Genomic DNA, 16,286 nt, shown 5'->3' on the forward strand with positions numbered 1-16,286 from the left:
TTAATGTGCGCATTTAACACTCATTTGTACGCTGAAGGAAAATGTCGTAAGGAAATAAGACATGTTTTGTTTTAGATCTAACTACGGCGGCGTGTGTCAGATACAGAAGACTGATCATACATTTGCTAATTCTGTTAATCTCATAAGGTCTGAAAAACAAAGAAAAGTAGCTTGTTGGAAATTCCAATTCATAGAATTTTGCCATAGTTTTCATTGATTTGTGGCACGGTGCGCAGATAGTGGTGAGCGGTGTTGGCCGAGTGTTGTCCCAGGTTCGAACCCCGGCTGGGCATCAATGAACTTTATTTCTATGTGCGCTCGAACGGTGAAGGAAAACATCGTAAGGTAACCGACTTGTCTTCGACGCAAAAAATCGACGGCTTGAGTCAGGCACAGTAGGCTGATCACCTACTTGCTTAGAGGTTGAAGCATCATTGATTTGTGGTACGGTGCACTATCTTGTATTTAAAACCAAGAAAACCAAAAAATACTTGATCCTGGGTTACATATGCGGAATAATTTTTTACTCAGTTGTGAATTGTCTTGAAAATGGGTTAAACAGTAAGGAAAACTGACGCTAATATGATTTGTGAATCATTGAAAATAATAACAACTGTAACAAACACGTATTCTCATTTTGAAAATCAATTTAAATTCTTTTCTAAACAATTGAGTGTTTATTCCGACAAATCAAATGTTAATGTATTATTAGAAAATTCTATTTTATAAACAGATGAATGTTTGAGGGGTTCCTTACAATTTCCTTGGAAAAACAAGGGGAAGAGAAACTTTAAAAATTCATTTGAAGAGTGCTATTTACTTTTCTTTGAACCTTATCGATTTTTCGTATTCCTGTTTCGAAGTAAAAACGTTTAGCATGTAAAAATACTTTCAAATGAAATTTGCAGTTTTCATATTTGAATATTTTACAGAATTAAAAATAACATTTTGTAGTCACTAATTAATACTCTGAAATGGTTTCAAATCTTCAAATAGCCGATTGTTTATCAATATTTTTTAAATTTAAGTGACCCATTATGGGTCGGAGAACAATACGCGGTATATTATTCGACGAGTACGGTTAAAACTTGAACTGGAAAGAAGAAGAAGAAGAGGGCGCACTAAAAAGGAGATAAAGAAGAATATATATTTTTAAGTAGAATACTTGTAAAATTGTAAACGGGCTTTATTATTAATAGTTAGTTTAAAACGTGTGGATTTCTGGTATCCACTATATTTTCACAGTTACTATATTTTCCTTGAGAAACTTTTTCCTTTCAACCTGTGTACAGCAATAACTAATGCTATATGCAGTCGAATCTGTAGGAATAATAGGAAAATTTAAAACACTTTTTCTTATTTACGTACTGTTTACTTAAAATCGATTCCTGTATAAATAAAGCTAAAGACAACAAAAATTTAACTCAGTTAATTCCTTGTCTATATTCAACTGCAAATGCCTAGATAATTGCAGTGCCGTTGACGTGCGCAGGCGCACACAAATTAACATAATTATGCCCTGCGGCTGCGCTTGAAGATACAGTAGCGCGGTTATTAGCACTTGCAATGGTAATAGGAACTTGTTACTGGTATAAAACTAGGTTTAATATACTGTATATTTCTTTTTTGAATTAATCACTTTTTCTGTATACAGTCATACAGTCTTAGAGTTTTTGGGTGAAGAGAGTTTTTGATCGAAATATCATATTGTAATTGTATTACGTCACAAATAATTACACATCGTTCACTAAAAGTACTTTAAAATATATTCCAAACAAAACTTAAATAATAATAGAAGCAAAGTTATAATAGTTTTATTTTTACAATGCAAATCCCAATACAACATAGGCTTTTACAAATTGCATATCTTTAACTGATAAATTACCGGTAGGAAAATATTAAAAAAGGATGTTACATTAAATTTATGAATAAAATAACAATTGTTTTTAAATAACTGAGCAACAGTATGTTCTAGTTTAAAGAAGTATCATAATTAGATTAGAATTTAGAATCCTATAAATAATGCTTTGCTTGCCTGATATGTGCTTTGTAAAACTGTGCTTTATGTTTCTGTTTATATGTGTATTCCGTTTTGGCTTTTGTGTGTAATGTAATTGTTTGGATATTGTTTTATGATTAGCTGTAGGAATACTTAAATAAAAAAAATAAAATAAAATAAAGAGCACACAGCTGAATTAAACTCTACCACCATAAGACAATAAAGTCTTTAAGTTATGTATGACATATATTATGTATGTATATGTAAGTATCACTTAAGAAACATGACGTTTATTAACAAGCTAGCTTAGTACCTTCAAACGGCCGTGTCTGACTCCATCTTGCCTAGGCAGCGTTTTAGCGGTATCTTAAAATGATTCATATTTTACAGAATTAAAAATAACTTGTAGTCAATAATAATTAGTCTGAAATGGTATCAAATCTTGTCAACTTGTGTAGAATGTTACCAGTTTGAATTTAATTGAAATTTCTTTGAAGGACTTACAACAGCTGATGATACATCCACCGAGATGATAAACATGAGGATAATTCTTCCGGAGTAGTCGTCAACCGAACCCGGCGGAATATTCCAGTGAGAATAGACACTCCCTTGCAGTTTGTTTTTTTTTATTTTACGACTACTATAGGCATATTATATATAGTAAAAATAATATTAAGTTTCTATACTTAATGAAGTGTTCTTGCCTATTTTTTAATGATAACCCCCCCGGGAGCGACATTAACGACGTACAAAAATCCGTTAATCATTAAATCCCAAGGTATTAAATAGTATTTAAAATTTAGGGATTGCTCTCTTGGCAAACAATCTAGGTACTATATTGGTATATAAAGACGCTATTTTGCAGCAAAATCTAAAAATGTATATGTAATACTGTATAGTAAAAGCTGCTTTTAAAAAACCAAACAGTGAAGAAGTTCTTTCGCCGAATAATTAAGTTCATAAGATATTGGAGAGTTGTAAAAAGCTTTTGGATGTATCTTTCAATTTGATTCTGGAATATATGTCATATAATTTTATTGCTAAAAAAATATGCAATATTGGGCTTAACGCGAAGATAACTTATAAACTGATGTATTTTTATGACACTATAAACATGGAATAGGCGGTGTCCGAACCGAAATACTTATTTGGATCTTATCCAAATACAAGCTATAATTTAATATTAATACACAATTATAGTTCTTATTTCTTTGTCCATTAAAATAATAATCCAATAGTATGAATTTACTTTCGCTGCAAAAATAATGCTGATAATTTATTATATAATTGGTATGTATAAACATGGTGAAATTTTATTTATGGATATTTTTTAAATATGCATTAAAGCTTCCTTTTAGGTACTTTGTTTAACGTTGTATTAATGATGTAAGTGCATGTATGGAAGGATTCCAATGCCCTACCCACTGCTGGTAGAGTGGAAGTACTTACCAATTGAATGGAGTAGTGGAGTGTGTGTACTCTTTCGTTTTACGTCCTCAATTTGTGAACTGCATGGATATTATATGACGTTCATAAGTGTGCAAATATGTATCATATTAATACATATTTTTGGCATGAATTGGGTGAATTTGGTACCAATATGACATGTTAAACACAACACTCTTCTGTTGTGTTTAACATGTCATATTTGTATGTTCATTCATCAGACACTTATAATAATTAAAGTTATGTCCAATCATGCCTCGCCATTCTGTTTTAGGATATAATGCATCTATCACTTTTTTTACCTCATTTTTTTTTTGTTTAATTTATTTATTTGACAGAATAATATAAAACATGATACATAAAATCATCATATTACATTAGAAAACCAATATGGTTTGTATAGATAATTATAACAATATAATTATAACAATAGCAGTCTTGTTGTGGTGCGCGATAAATGCATATAAAAGTTTTAATTTACTTTTTCTGTTGGTTAACGTTAGGGTTTCTATTATGCGTACTCCATTAGCCACGTTAGTAAATACCTCAATGTTCTCTAGCCATATACACTATTTGCTATCGATGTACAGAACTTGTGTTTTTTCACGTCATCTCGAAAAAAAATCTTCTCCTTGTTGGTACGTTTCCTTCCATTACCTTCTGGTACGCAACTAGTTTGGTTTTATTTTGTGTGACACATATATCGCAATGTAATTTAGGAGTTATGGGTTATGTTGCTTGCTGTTAAAATTTTTACGTCATCATCAAGCAAGTCATGTACTTTAAACCATCAACTCTGGATACCATAATGCATAAACTACAGACTAACGCCAGTCCACATTAGTTGTGCAATTGCAATAAATTTTGATACCGCCCTAATACGTTAAATTTATTACGGGTTTCAGAGAAAATCGTGTAAATCATAAAGCGATGTATTCGGGAATCTGTCTAATTAGTGTTTTATTAACGACTTACGTCCAACGAGTTTATTTATCTTGCCCACGTAAGTATTTTAAATCTATTCGCGATGGGTGTGTAATTATTTTCACAATTCAAAAGAGCATTGAATCCTGAATATTGGTTAAAATTAACTGTTGTAGCTTTGGCAATGTTCAATTCGATTCATGACGAATTCAAGTTATAAGTCGAGGATTGAGTAACTATGACCCGAGGCTGGATGAAGAGATAATCGTATCTTGTGATTCTCTTCTAGCCTGTCAATGACCATGGACAGGACAGTAAGTTTTCTTTTTGTAAAGTACGAATTTACTTAAATTTGAAGGTATTTAATAAAATAGCTTTAGTTTTATTTCATATTACAATATCAAGAAAATAGATCTATATACAATATATATAGATCTATTTTCTTGATCTGATCTCTTGATCTCTTGGCGTTGCGTAGAGACGTGGGGTATCTCTGCATCTTCTACCGCCCTTACCATGGAGAGTGTTCAGGGGAGTTGTTCAGACTTATAGCAGCTTAGGTTTTTATCTTTTCGTTTAATAAGAAAATTCGCGCACCACCACTATGTGGAACCAGCTGCCCACAGAAGTATTTCGACTTCCTTCAAGAAAAGTGCGAGCCTTCTGGCAGTGTGAGTGTCCATGGGCATCACTTATCATCAGGTGAGCCTCATGGTAGTCTACCTCCTGTAACATAAAAAAAATATAAACACTCTTTTTATACTTAAACTATATTGCGGCAGACCATTAATGCAAATTATTCTTACATTCAATAAACACACATCATACTAATACTTTTATTATATAAATACGCTTCTATTAGTAACTTAATTCAGACCTTATCCCTTAGATTTAAAGTATAAAATCCACTAGAAACAAGTTTCTGAAGATGAGAGCAATTACTCATACCATTTGACGTCACTTCCACAGGATTTATGGTAAAGGATTCTTTAAATCATTAAATTTATTATAACTACTTATATTATAAGTTAAAATTATTATAACTCACCTTCACTTTGAAGATCTTTTATCTAGTTTTTAGTAATTGTTTAATTAACTACATTTGGAGGCCAGTTTAAATAAACTAAAGAATATATTTTGGAGTACAATAATAATGCAATTGCTTTGTCTTTACAAAGCAATTGCATTATTATTGTTATTGCTTAGCCTTTGCTAAGTTTAAATCCTTGCATATTTTATATTATTGCTTAAACGTTTTAAATCACAAAAAGTACATAAACACTAAAAGCCACTAAAGGGTTTAAGCTTGGTGAAGGTAACTGAGGTCTAGTTTTCGACTCCGAGATTTTTTTTTCTTTTTAGAGAAATAGATAAAAATAAGTAGAAATAAAAATTTTAATTACAAGGAATATAAATAAGGAAGAAAGAAAGGTTCCTTATATATATATTTGTTAAGGAGAAAGAAAGAAAATATCACCTTTTATTTCATATAAATTAAAATTACTGAAAGTATAATACTATTATTTGATTACAATTTATTATAAGCCTATGGAACTTCTATGAATTATTTCTGATTCGAATCCAGAACAGCCATGGCATAACCACGAAACCACGTCATTGCCATTGTCCAATAACCGAAGTAAAAGCTATCACTTTCATAACATTTCGGTCTACAGCGGTCAGGACAGTAGTATGAGTTACCCGTATCACGTATCAGCCACTAATCACCTCACGGAACCGCACGTCAAACTCGTTGCTAATTTCCTGTTCTGATGTCACACGTCTAATATTCTAATTTTAAAAATACACTCAACTCGAACCTGTATTAGTTACTCTGAATGGCGACGCCCATTCTTATTATGTCTTTCGAAGTGAAGTCTTCCTAACTATAGAGCGAAGAGTAAATTATAAACTATGCAAATAGAACCGAGAATAAGTGACTTCATGGCCTTTATACATAATTTATTTTTATTCAATATTGATGTTCATTACTTATATAACTGTCATGTATAACGATTATTTTTTTAAGTTTATATCTAAAAAAATACTAGTCTTTATTGCAGAGTATCATAAATACTGGCAGTATTTTCTCCATGCATGGGCCTTGGTCCAGTCACTTAAGTACCCCTCATCCCTGAAGTCGTTCAAATCACGCCTATGCATCAATGGAATTCTCTTTCTATTTGGGCAATTAGTTCTGGCTCCTACGGTGAAAACTAACTTCTAAGGAAACCGGCATAAACCTAAATATAACGTAATTATCGACGACATATGTCAGACACAGAAGGCTGATGATCTTTGACTACGAAGAGTAGAGCTACTGGATTATGAAATGTACAAAGCTAAGGTATGTCAAAGATAGATGAAAATATGATGTATGATGGGGAAGAAAATAATCGAAAAAATAAAGAATACATTACTTAGAAGAACAACTAAGGTAGCAGTAATAAATAAATTTAAGTGGAAATGGGTGGGGCACGTGGCGAGAGGAACTGAATAGTGGAAGGAAGACAACATAGAATGTGGTTAAAACAAAAATTAAGCAAACAGCAGGTGTTACATGGCAGAATGTGGCACAGTCCAGACAAGAATTGCAGGATTTGGAGGCTTTTGCCAATAAATGACACACAGATACATATAAAGAATGAGATAGAAACATAAATCTGTCAAAGTATCTGAAATAAAAGCCTATTATTATTCTTAGAATTATCAGCAATACAATCAGGCAGAAGAGAGGAAATTTATAACAATCGAAGAAAAACATACTTACGCTATTTCTGTAAAGAGTATACATATATATCAATTTCCGTTTCGATAACCGTTTAGCGTTTTGTCATAAATCAAAGCGTCGATTATGGCAACTTTGAGTACAGGCAGCACCTGCTGTCGAAATTAATTCCGCGAACACGTACTCGCTTCTACCCTCTTTGGCCCAATTGCATGAAAATTATAACGTTTATGACAGCTGGTGGTAATCTAAAAATAATTAATTTTTTCAACAAATTTACAATATTCTTTACATACATAGTAATAATAATAAATTATAAATGGAAAAATTAAACAAATTATAAAAATTGGCTATTGTGGCAATTGTGTACCTTTAACGCTGTCAGTATTTCCTGGAAAACACCAGTCTTCGAGGTCTCCAGTACTATCTTCTAGGCGCCACTTAAATATTAAATTAACACTGGAACCCCTTTGCCCAACAGTCTCTACTTCAAAGTTGACGAAAAGACTTATATTTCAGAAGGTTATTAATTTCCGCCTGCCTCACTGGCTTTTGTGCTTGTCCAAGGGATGTGAGACAGGTGTCCACACAAGTAGAATCTCATACCCTGTCACATACTCGGAGGGATGAAAGATATCCCATCCGGAAGCTTGCTATCGTGTGTAACTGTTGGCTCCAAAATGGCTGGAATAATAACATCTTAAGAAAGGGGTGTATGATGTTGTTGAGCGTGGCGACGCGACAAAAACGACCTGCACGTTTTGGCAATGAGGCCAAGGCTACTTACATCAAAACCGACAGGGACACTATTCGGGAGTATATATGTGCAGTCCTGGTCCAAAATATTGCCAGTATTTCAATTTCAAAGATTCTTTATTATATTCAACAACAATTAATAGTGCTACATGTGCTACATTAATTTCCTGGAATGTAACAAACTGTATAGTTAATACACGTTTTTTAAGCCATATTGCTTTTTAAAAACTTATAAAAACAAATATAAACTAAAGTTATAATTTTTCGAGAGGTTTAACTAAAATTAACAATGAGGTAAACTACCTGGGAAATATGCAATCTTTAGACGAGATATGACATTTTTGACATGCCTAAATATAATAACAGAAAATAAATAGGGTAGCACTGAGAACAAAAGAGTGGTGGGGAGTGAGATTGCCAGTATTTGGTGAAGGCCATTAAAATCATTTAATAGGTCTATAAGAAACAATATATAGTTAATACCACTTTCATGGTTAACACTATAATTTGTAAATTTTCTATATTATCATTGTTATAATATCAAATAGACCTCAATGATATTACATCAATTTCAAGTGAAATAATATACTTGAATATTGAATAATTCATGTATAAACAGTGCTGACGAGGCTGGTGTATGAATACCCTTAATTCAGAGTTCGCAAACTATCAGTGCTCACTCAGCGAGTCGCTTAATTGACAGCACAAAAGTTTTCCCCCAAATCGATATTTTGTTTGCCAAAATAGTTCTTATTCAATAGTATTTATGGACGTCATTTGAATAATATCACCATTTATTGTTCACGTAATTAATGTAAAAATTGTATGATTATATGAATAGATTCTTATTTATAGCTATGACCAGACTATCCCGACTTTGCAGGGCTACACATTTGTTCAAAAAGAGGGATATAAGTGATGCCTGTGTTGTTTAGAAAACATAATCGAGAATGATATACATTTTTCTCTGTCCTTTAATTTTGATGTAGAATCTGATATCACTTATGTAACACCAAACATTTATAAAACTTTATTTGGCGAAGCTAAGTCATATGACTTAGCTTCGCCACTCATGTACCACTTTAATGCTAGACAAAGAATTTGTACGCTCTTCTTTTGAAGGAAGATAAAGCGGTAAACCCTGTAGTAGTCAACTGGTTTCACATATTGGTGGTGTTCTGCTAAACCATGGTTATAACGCTGTTGTGGCCCATGGAAGTGTAACTGCTGGAAATTCGTATTCTGTCCTAACATCCGATGACGTATTATTCCATAGAATTCTAAAAATTCTCCTCACAATCGAATAAAATCTTATCTAATCGTTTCCTGCTAGTATTTGCACAAGTCCAGAAAAATTCCTGTTTAATCCGGCGAACAGGTGACTTGCAAAAAGTAAGGAACAGTTTTCAAAGTTCAATAAAAGCTCCCATTCTCCATATACATTACTAGATAAGCAAAGGGAGGTTTTATCAAACTGTTTCGTCAAAAATAATCCCTAAATATACTGTATAGAGTTTATTTCATTGTTTTCCTAAAATACATTTTTGTTTCCCAGGGTAGGGTAGGTCGCGACGCGTTGCCATGACAACGGCACGAATCTTGATAGATCTCATATCGTTTGTTTTACTAAATGCTGTTTGAAAATATGTTTGCTAGGAAAACGCACGTTTCCCGTTTGTGAAAACATTTTTACTATTCTACCGTACGTAATAGATAACACAGCGGCTAGATTTATCTGAGTGAATTTTTAACGTAATATCCTCAACGTTGAGGCTGTATATTAGAACTGGCTGGCACTTTTTCTGTCTATATGCGCAATACAATTAACACTTAGCTTACAGCTCTTGGGAAATAAATATACTAAGGAACCGCGTTATCTTCGACACTGGCCTAAGAGCTTTTTTGGGTAGAACACTCTGTATAAAAATTATATTACATCTGTGGCCATAGGTAAGAATGTGATAAATTACTTTACAGGACAAGCAATTAAATTATTAAGAAATGTTAAAGGCACTATTTAAATACGGAACACTCGATATGTAATAAGACATACTAAGCAAAAATGTACTTATCATTGTTTGATCGTGACAGACACGTTTTTAAGTTTAGTATTTTAATATAGAAAATGAGAATCAAAAAATACTACGCCTTACGACAAAGACATCACACATAGAGGAAACTATATCTACTTCACCTAAATCCAAATGCAAAAATGTATTTTTAATTTTTAACATTACACATAACAACCCTAATGAAAGCATAACATGATATCCATTGGAGTATTGCAGTATCAATTATTTTATGAAATAACCCGCAAACAAGTTTTTGTAAATACTATAATCGATGAACTATCAATTTACAAATGATAATAGAATAATTCGTAAGTCACAATTTATCCTGAAATTAATTCGAGAAAACTTTGTTCAGTAAGTATTTTATAACATCTATGAAAAGATGAATCATAAAAATCTTCAAATATGAATTCATTTTTTTTCACAGGAACTCTCTATATTTATTTCAGTATTTTTGTATTCCTTGGCCTTGTATATCTTTGCCTTTATCTTTAGATTTAATATAATATCTTCCAAGCCGGTCATGACGGTCCCAACAAAACCTATTTCAAATCCTCAATCTTGTCATCGTGTTGTTAAAATATGGTAATATGGAGGAGTTTTATGTATTAAATGAAGAAATTACGTACAGCAGAGCATGTCACCCTTATGTATTCCTCTGCCGATCTCCAGTCACTGAATATGAAATAATAATGAAAAATTCAAACCGTGCCTGGGATATATGACGGGCTCACATTTACATTGTATTGTAAGCACAATATCGCTTTGATACTCAGACAAAGGATAACTGCGATATTTGGGATTAAAAAACCAATTTTGAATGTTCTACAACGGATCAGCGGTAATTGTAAAATAAATAACACTAGGCATTGTCTCTTGGAGGAGCAGTGTTGGCCTAGTGGCGTCAGCGTGCGTACTCATCATTAAGGTTCGATCCCCGGCTAATGCACTTTCTGTCGGATACAGAAGACACATTAGAAAAAAAAACAAATGATCACGAAATAGATACGACAAAAATCTAAAATCCTATTTGATTAATTGATCCAGAAGAGTACCTATCTATAAATAAATAAAATTTTACCACCTCAGAATTTGTTTTTACTACCACAAAAAGCACTTTTTTTTAATTCAAAATAAATAAAACTTATAATCTATTATTACTATTTTCACAACTACTTCTTACAACCGCAAAAGTTGTTTCCATTTCGCTACACTAACTAAGGTTATTTAATGTCCCGTCAAAACATAACTTATGAGTAAATTAGGAGCGGTTGGCGCAGTGGACCTGACTGTGACATGTTAGACTTGCAAACTATAAGCTTCAACACGTGTACCTCGTTATAGTCAGACCCCTGAATTGACCTGCTTTAATTTAAAAGCCGACAGCGATTTAAATTTGTAGTGAATATCTCTCTAGAAGGTTACCTACGTTTGCATTCATGAAGTAGAAAGTTTGTAAAGGGAGGATATACCCTTTTCCTCTGACCTGTTGATTTGGAGCACCTTTGCGTTAACATAGCACATAATTCAATTCATAAAAAAAATCAGTGGCACCAAAACCTCATTAGGTCTTGGCCTCAGATTTCTGAATCTGTTTCATGATCAATTTTTAAATCTAATAGGCAAGTTGATCCGCCTCCAGTGCCTGATACACGTCGTCGACTTTTTTTGGGTCGGTATTATAATTATTTTCCTTTAATACAACAGGTTTAATAACCTACTTGACTGCAACCACATATTATATTATTTATGTAATATTACCATGATAAACTTCTTCCTTATAATGTTCTGATTTTAAATTAGGTTTCAGATTTGAATAAGTAAAAATAATTCCTTTGTAACAATGGTTGTAAACCGCACCGCTACAACTTATGACTTAAATGTTAAAACTTACAAATTTAGCTTTAATATCGCGAACAAATCTAAATAATACTTTATAGTGCAACATAAAGTTTATATCAGACATAATATTAGTTTGCCTTTGTATTTCAATTATTTAAAAATTATTGAGTTTTATTAAGTATTTTCGTAATTATCCACATTTTCAGACGTTTCATACATACGAAAAATAAATTGATCTGTTTATTCCTCGGCTTTACAGGACGAAAAAATCATTTCAACCCGTTCCTTGGATCGACATATCGCGAACAACCAAACAATGGATTTTCTCTGAATAAGAAATAACTTTTCAATTCTTTAATAGCTTTATTTTAATGCAATAATTTATCTGTTTCGTTCCTTTCAAAAGTTTTAGAGTTGGAAACAAAAATAAATTTATTTTTATTAAAAATGTATAATATTATATACCCACTACTCAAGGCGTCTTCTGCTGTACGCTTACTTAATTTTAAGTCTATAAAACCGTATAATTATTAATAAAGACAAGCAGAGAAACAATCAATAACGATAAACAATAGTACATATTTAAAAACCTCCCCATAGCTATTAAAACCAGATGTCTGCGCGTGAATAATTATTGATGGGCTGAAATTGACGGCAGTTGATTTCCAACTACCCTAATGAACATTTTTTACTATTGAGGGTACTGCAAATGATTTGGGTGTAATTTATCCACATAATTACCCTGGGAAGAGTTGCTGACAAGCATAGAATGTGTTTTATTGTAATATTAATAGAAGTATACGCATGTTAAGTTCAGCTGATAATAGATGCATCACTTTTATAAAGGAGACTTCTGGTAGTGACACGATGATTTTTGTTTCCCCAAGAAGTTTTCCATCATCAGTCCTTTTAAGTATTTCCAAACCAATCCTTCAAAAACAAAAGAGCGTACCAATTCTTAAAAGGCCGGCAACGCGCTTTCGTCCATTGACGGCGGTATCATTTAATATCTGGTAAGCCTCCATCCCGTTTGCATCCTATTAAATAAAAATATAGCGTTTAAACGCACTTCAGGGAATTGCAATTGCAAAGAAGCATATTTACCATCGTCTTAGGTGTGGGACTCACATTTCTGGTTCTGTTTTATGGTCCAATCCTCCTGTGCTTTACACACGCAGTCGACTTTTTGGGTCTGTTGGAATGAATGGTAATGCGCACATAGAACGAAAATCCATTGGTGCACTGCCGAGCATCGAACCTATGACCTCCAGGATGATAGTCACATGCTCGAGCCACTAGGCTAACACTACTGCTTCTATGCTATGCATTTCTTAATCTAGTTATATATATATATGTATATATATGACTGGCAAAACACTACTACAAAATCTGTATATTATGTTACAAAATACGTTTTATATGTTTTTTAGGAATTAATGGGACTTCATATTAGAAGTATCGCAGCGTTTTAAATTTTGTCTTTGTAAGTTAAATATTCAATTGATCGGGGTGAATATTTTAAAAATCGCATCAATAACATTAAAAGGAAACATGAAAGATGTTCCAAGTAAAGCGAATAGTAAACTTTCGGTACAATCACGCGAAAACGTCACTTCTAATAATGTAAACGAATTAGATCAAAGTTTCGTCAGGAAGTGTATTTTTTATGTTATTCAAAACATCACTCTCATATGGAACCGGAATAAGATTTCCGAATTTAAGTGACAGTAGCCGTGGCTTGATTTCTGATAGATTATTTATTTTATGTTATTATTGCTCACAAACATCACATTATATGATAAAATGACGACATTCAAATAAAAATAAATTTAAAAATAAATCAGTGGTGCTGCAAGCTATTTTAGGTCTGAATCTGTTTCATCATCAATCTAATGGGCAAGTAGGTGATCAGCCTCCTGTGCACCTCATGATAGTTTTTCCTTCACCGTTCGAACGAATGTTGCGAATGAGCGAATGCTCAAAAAATTCCATTGGCTCGAGAATCAAACCTACGACCTGTAGAATCGCACGCTGGAGTCATAAATCCCAAGCCCAAATCTTCCTTCCTTTCATTTACTTTTAGATATAAATATCTGATCGCAAATTTACTACATAATATATTAATTCAATTCGATTCTTTCGCTGTTCACTATTTATCATAGAAATGTACAGTTAAATACAGAGGATAGCAGAATGTGGTCGTTTTAAGTAAACCTGTCATCGTACAGTTGCAGATGATGCAAAGATGATGGGAAGACTTGGAACGAGGTAGCATACGAGGCTAAAGACCGAACGCGATTTAGGACTGTTGACGCGCCCTGAGTGATATATGTAGAGATTATAGAACATTAATTCAAGTAATTATAAACAATCACTCACTGGACATGTAAACTGTAAAACACTAATAATTATTAAAATGACTCCATCCACATGACATATAAAAGTTGATATTTCATTGTTATTTTGTATATTGTCAGTTTCGAGTCAGGATTTTTTGCAAAGCACTTGCCGCTATGACTGTACGCTGTATATTATCTGTGCCACTGCGCGAGACGCCTGTCATAGCCATTGTCTACTTTTTCCAGTCCGATAAACGATTGTTTTGCACTGAAATATTTTTAGTATGAATGGATATAGATTATTTCCTCGTAAATGCTTTTTATCTCCGCTCAAAGCTCGAAGCTGAAGTAAATATAATAAAGAAAGTAATGTTTGTATTTAAAAGAAACCACCTATTTTTACAATTATTAATTTGAATTTGGAATACATATATTTATTTATTTCTACTACATTGGAATTTAAACACTTTTTTTTGTTTTAAAGTTTTTTCGTTTTTTTGGATTATCATTTAACGTTTCCTAACCAACTTCGCGGGAAAACGCGTTTTAGGGGTAGCGTATTATAGGACTACTGTACATACTTTCTGGTCCATATCTGAAAAACTACAGAACTGATTCAAAGTTTGAAACGAATATGAATTTTGGTTTTTGACAAATTTGTTGAAAATATAAATATATAGATTTGTTGAAGATAGAAATCATACTTCTATTAATTTCATCAATAAAACAATTCAAAGTCGGTTGAAAAAAACACGACAGTGCACATAATTTATATTATTATATAATTTTTTTTTTATTGTTCTTTAGTTTTAATGTTTATTTTTGCAATAGATATATTTCATTTATAAAGTTTTTATCTGGGTGATCCACATTTTTGGTCACTGTCAATCGCATTTTATTTAATTTTACTATTTCATTCGATTTCGTTTTGATATAACTAATAAAATTGTTCAGGTTTTTTTGCAATTTACCTCATTTATATAATCCCTTAATCATATATTATTAAGTGAGAAAATATTTGTTATACATCTTATCCCTACAACTGACGAATGTCTGCCCTTTTTCCCTATGAAGTTCTAGTCAAGGATTTATAGTGGTACCGCTTCTGATTGTGATTGTTAACGAATCCTCTTGCTGTGAAATGCCACACTATTATGTCATTGTTTGGTTTACACTTGACTCCTCTACTTTTCCATGATACTTTTTGTTATAAAACTGCGGAAGCTCTCACCACGTTTTTTTGCAGCGGAAACATGCTTACAAGATCCATTTAATAATGTTAATTTTCTACCTCAACCTCGCTTTAAGAACTTTTTTACTTCCGCGACCGCTTTATTAATTGTTTTAATATATTCCGTAATGTAATAATGAACTTTACAAGGTCTTTGAAGAGTTTCTCTAGCAGCCAATTGTGTAAAAACTTTAAAATTTTATTCCTTAATTGAGTATAAATAATAAGAATGAAAAATTGTATTTATTCATTATAATAATGCATTATAATGTTTACGATTTGGGAACCATTTTTAGAAATATTAAAATTCACAAGATTTTGCGACTTCTAAATAACATTTACTTAATGTATTATTTTGCATTTGCAATAACATTTATTTTAAATTATATTTATACACTTAAAATAACGTTTCCTTTATAAGTTTAAGTGAATAATTAGAATTATTATTCACTACCCCCGACTGTGCAATAACAGATGATTTAATTTATTTATTTATACATCGTAACATTTATAGAAAAAAATACCATAATATAATAAAATATAAGGGATGCAACGGATGGAATTATTGGCAAGCAATCCCTGCAATATTTTCAAAGGAAAAGAAGTATGATGGGTAAAGTGCAAGAAGCGCATAACCAAATTTTATTTTAATCTTAAATAAAAAAGAAGTTGGTGTGTTGGAAACACAAACTGGACACAGACTTCATATACACCGAGAATTGACTTCATATATGCACATAAATCATATGAATAATGTGCGTATCTGAAGTCAATTGTCATAAATCAGCGCTATCATGTATATGCATATATACATGATAGCGCGATATATTATATATATACATAATAAAAGTATTTGAGAAATTCAAATAAAATTCCTTATTGTAACATCTTTTGTTACAAAAACTTTAATAAGTATTTACCTTTGTTAATTCTATTTAAATTAAAAGAA

The sequence above is a fragment of the Pieris rapae genome, chromosome 19 (assembly GCF_905147795.1).
Source record: "Pieris rapae chromosome 19, ilPieRapa1.1, whole genome shotgun sequence".
Taxonomy (NCBI): Eukaryota; Metazoa; Arthropoda; class Insecta; order Lepidoptera; family Pieridae; genus Pieris; species Pieris rapae.